At 41.0% G+C, this 5,274-nt stretch overlaps 1 pseudogene; it reads left to right on the plus strand.

Moving 5' to 3' along the window:
• The first annotated feature begins 3,632 nt into the window (after positions 1 to 3,632).
• LOC112065834 (heterogeneous nuclear ribonucleoprotein A3-like) lies at positions 3,633 to 4,745 on the plus strand (annotated as a pseudogene).
• Positions 4,746 to 5,274: the final 529 nt, after the last annotated feature.

Consider the following 5,274-nt stretch of genomic DNA (forward strand, 5'->3'; position numbering starts at 1 on the left):
AAAGAAATCAGCGTGCTCGCTAAGCAAATGCATTTTTAGAACAAGTCCCTTAGCTGCTCAGTCATCCTCTTCCCAACCAGATTGTTTCCTCCAAGCCACTCCTATTCAGGAATTCTGGAGCTCTCAAAAAAGGGCCCATCCTAACAGTGCATCCAGATAATTATAGTAAAAAAATTATCTGATTCCTCTGTCTGAAATTAAACTCTTTGTCCTTCAGACTTCCAATGCATTTATACTTGCCTCTCCTAGAACAACTACTGCTTTCCCTAGATTCTTTTTTTTAAAACATACATTTAATATTTATTTATTTTATTATTTATTTATTTTACTAGTTTTGGCTGCGTGCGTCTTAGTTGTGGCACACAGGATATTTGTTGCAGCATGCTGGGTCTTTCGTTGCAGCGCACGGGCTTCTCTCTACTTGTGGCATGCGGGTTTTCTCTCTTTAGTTGTGGCATGTGGGCTCCAGAGTGTGTGGGCTCTGTAGTTTGCATCACGCAGTGTCTCTAGTTGAGGCGTGCAGGCTCAGTAGTTGTGTCGCGTGGGCTTAGTGGCCCTGCGGCATGTGGGATCTTAGTTCCCCGACCAGGGAGCGAACCCGTGTCCCCTGCATTGGAAGGCGGATTCTTTACCACTGGACCACCAGGGAAGTCCCTCCCTAGATTCTTAATCACAGTTTTTTTCACATTTTAAAAATCATCCCTGGTGATGCAGTGGATAAGACTCCCTGCTCCCAATGCAGGGGGCCTGGGTTTGATCCCTGGTCAGGGAACTAGATTCCACACGCATGCCGCAACTAAGAGTTCACATGCCACAACTAAGGAGCTGGCGAGCCACAACTAAAGAGCCCTGGAACCGCAAGTAAGGAGCCCACCTGCCACAACTAAGACCCGGGACAACCAAATAAATAAATATATATATATATATATTTTAAATTAAATCATTGTACATCTTGCAGTCAATGGGTACATTTACTTTAAGGTTTCTTTTTTCCCAAGAATATGTTATTTATTTATTTTTTGGCTGCGTTGGGTCTTCGTTACTACACACGGGCTTTCTCTAATTGCAGCAAGCTAGGGCTACTCTTCATTGCAGTGCACGGGCTTCTCACTGCGCTGGCTTCTCTTGTTGCAGAGCACAGGCTCTAGGCGCACGGGCTTCAGTAGTTGTGGCGCATGGGCTGAGTTGCTCCGTGGCACATGGGATCTTCCTGGACCAGGGATCAAACCTGTGTCCCCTGCATTGGCAGGCAGATTCTTAACCACTGCAGATTCTTCCCCATCAGGGAAATCCCCCAAGAATATGTTATGAAATTGATAGTGCGTCTTGTGCTGATTCATTAATTCAAGAAACATTTTTTGAGCACCTGCTGTGTACTGGGCTTGATGCTAGGCACTTGGGCCATATCTTACAGCCTTTGAAGACCTGTATCTCATGACAGTTTCAAAATTTATCAAATGCTAGGCAAATTCAAAGCAGCTGGAGAATATTGCTTCTAAAATCTGGATTCAAAATCTGTTGACTTCTTGATTTGGATTTTTATATGCATATTAAAGTGACTTAAAAATCTTACAATAATGTCATTCTAAATGAAGTGAGGTTTCGGAGCTGAGACGCAATGAACACATTACAGTGTGTGCTGTGGTAATGTAGAGCCGCTATCCACACAGATGGTATTGATTTTCATTTCCTGTGAAGCTGAATCAACATGTTGTGGCTAATGTCTACATAATTTAATGTATTGAATAAAATGTACCATTTCTCTCTACTGGGGGATAAAAGGTCTTACTTGACTGTGGTACCTTGTGCTCTAAAAACCACAACAGACATGTTTAACAATCCTTAGTTATTGAAAATCAACCTAAGAAAATCTTTCCTGTTTCTTAAAAAAAAACACATTTTTTCTTTAACTCTTTTTTTAAATATATATCAGAGTAGAAGAAAGGAAAGGCAAGTGTTAATAGAATTTTCTCTTAGGCTAACATGTTTTGCAGATAAAATTCCATTATGGTGCCAACATCATAAGATAACCACAAAATGCCTGGAAGGATATACGGCAAGAATCAACAAGCTAAGGCATCAGTACCAAATGGGATGCTCTGCTCCTCAGGGTCCATGGCAGGGCTAAGAGGGGCTCTCCCTTCCTGTGCCCCTCATCGGCCTCCCTCCTGGGTGACCAGGGCTCTCGTCTGACTCTCTGACTGTCTGAAGCCACTCACTGCAGCACCTCCCATGTCAGTCTCCTATGTTACAGTCTCTGCATTTATTAAAAAGGAGACAATTATCCTCAGTCTGCCAACCTCACAAGATTTTTGTGGGGAATCAGATTAAATAACTTATGTGAAAACACTCATAAAATTGTAAAGTGTAATACAAATGTACATCATACTTTAAATGGTATTATGGTTTTCTTATTATCACTCAGTGTTTGGAGCATCTTGCTCCAAAATTACCTGCTCTCCTGACCATCAAAACTACGAGTCCTTTGAATCTGATTGGTCAGTGATACAGTTGTCTGGCAGCAGAACCCTACAATCATGTGTGAATGAATGATAATTTTTAAAAGGACATCAGAATTGATAAAACGTGATGGGAGAAAGCAGTTTTTGTATATTGGTATGTTGGCCATTTTATCACCATCAAGCAAACAGTGGTTAACAACCACTAAGAGAATTTTGATTTTGCCCACTCATTTTCTTCTTCAGATCTCCCCAGAGAAGTGTCTTTCCTTGCTATTAGGTGATTCAAAATTGGGAGAAGAGGGAGGACTGAAAGGAGGAGAGACTCTTTGTCTATGGGGCAGCAGTTTAAGGTGAGTCAAATAACTGACTGAGTAGGTGTGAAAGCAAAGAGGGTTTAAGAAGTGTTGCTAAAGGCTCTGTGTCCTATTCAGAGGGTTGGTTAAGTATAAGTAAGGAGACTGAGTATATTAGATTTTTTTCAACTTCCAGGCTTTGACTGCTATACTGCTGTAAGACTGGACCACATGTGTCATAGCTTCATATCAACATTTATTTAACACTGAACAAATGCCAGATAATATATGTAATCACTTTTCATACATTATCCTATTTAATATTCACTCTAATCCTGAAAAACATGCTACTGCACCCAGTTTTATACATGAGGAAAACCCAGGCTTGAAGTTAGAGCCTACCACAGTAACACAACTAGGATGTTTCAAAGCCAGGACTTGAATTTCAGAGACTGACCTCTCAATTACTCACTGTACAATTTCATGCAAACCAGCACCCCTCCCCCATTGGTAGATTGTATAGGAGAAAGGACTTTGATCAGCTGTGATGAGGGATAGGGGAGAGAAGTGGAGTCTTTAGTTTCCCTTCTCTAATCAAGTTGGTGCCTCAAGTTCAGGAAAGCAGAGTTGCAATAGCCCTCATTTCTGTAGGTTAGTGACAACTTTGCTATTTATTGTTAAAGAAACTGAATAATGGTGTACCAGATGGCACACAGAAATAGCTTTTGAAATAACATTCAAAAAGAATACAAGAGCCAACACCTACATTCCCTCCAAGCAGAAAAGGAAGCTGCCTACATGAAATTAAGTTACTTGACTACACTTAAAGTAGAGGCGATATTGAGCTCAATTTGGAAGAGGTGAGTCCAGTCTCAAAATGCAAGGCCATGATCCAAAGGAACCAGAATAGTTGAGAAAACTGTTTATTGGTGGTCGGAGCTTTGAAACTACAGATGATAGCTTAAGAGAACATTTTGAGAAATGGGGCACACTTACAGATTATGTGGTGATGAGAGACCCCCCCAAACAAAACGTTCCAGGGGCTTTGGTTTTGTGACTAACTCTGGTGTTGAAGAGGTGGATGCAGCAATGTGTGCTCAGCCACACAAGGTTGATGCCCATCTAACAGTGAAGAAAATTTTTGTTGGTGGTATTAAAGAAGATACAGGGAAGCAGCCGCATAGCACAGGGAGATCAGCTCGGTGCTTTGTGACCACCTAGAGGCGTGGGATAGGGAGGGTGGGAGGGAGACGCAAGAGGGAGGAGATATGGGGATATATGTATACGTATAGCTGATTCACTTTGTTATACCTCAGAAACTAACACAACATTGTAAAGCAATTATACTCCAATAAAGATGTTTAAAAAAAAAAGATACAGAAGAATATAATTTGAGAGACTACTTTGAAAAGTATGGCAAGATTGAAACCATAGAAGTTATGGAAGACGGGCAGAGTGGAAAAAAGAGAAGATTTGCTTTTGTAACTTTTGATGATCATGATACAGTTGATAAAATTGTTGTTCAGAAATACCGCACTATTAATGGGGATCATTGTAAAGTGAAAAAGGCCCCTTTCTAAACAAGAAATGCAGTCTGCTGGATCACAAAGAGGTCGTGGAGGTGGATCTGGCAACTTTACGGGTGGTGGAGGAAACTTTGGAGGTGGTGGAGGTAACTTTGGCCGTGGTGGAGGTAACTTTGGCCGTGGTGGAAACTTTGGTGCAAGAGAAGGCTGGTGGTGGTAGACCTGGATATGGAAACCAAGGTGGTGGATATGGAGGCAGTGGTGGAGGATATGATGGTTACAATGAAGGGGGAAATTTTGGAGGTAACTATGGTGGTGTTGGGAACTATAATGATTTTAGAAATTATAGTGGACAACAGCAATCAAATTATGGACCCATAAAGGGGGCCAGTTTTGGTGGAAGAAGCTTGGGCAGTCCCTTTGGTGGTGGTTATGTATCCGGTGGTGGAAGTGGTGGATGGTAGCAGAAGGTTCTAAAAACTCAGAAGAAAAGGGCTACAGTTCTTAGCAGGAGAGAGAGCAAGGAGTTGTCAAGAAAGCTGCAGGTTACTTTGAGACAGTCGTCCCAAAAGCATTAGAGCAACTGTAAAAATCTACCACAGAAGGAACCATGATCCATAGTTAGAAAAGGTACTGCAGCTTAACAGGAAACCCTTCTTGTTCAGGACTGTCATAGCCACAGTTTGCAAAAAGTGCAGCTATTGATTAATGCAATGTAGTGTCAATTAGATGTACATTCCTGAGGTCTTTTATCTGTTGTAGCTTTGTCTTTTTCTTTTCATTATATCAGGTATATTGCCCTGTAAATTGTGGTAGTGGTACCAGGAATAAAAAATTAAGGAATTTTTAACTTTTCAAAACAATAAAAAATAAAAATAAAGTAGGGGCATTCCCTGTTACAGATATCTTTGTAACTGGCAAATTAATTCATAAGTAATCCCAAATTTAGACATTATGATCAGTCAAATCTATAGCCATATCTAGATGTTTCTC

Source organism: Physeter macrocephalus, chromosome 5, assembly GCF_002837175.3.
Source record: "Physeter macrocephalus isolate SW-GA chromosome 5, ASM283717v5, whole genome shotgun sequence".
Taxonomy (NCBI): domain Eukaryota; kingdom Metazoa; phylum Chordata; class Mammalia; order Artiodactyla; family Physeteridae; genus Physeter; species Physeter macrocephalus.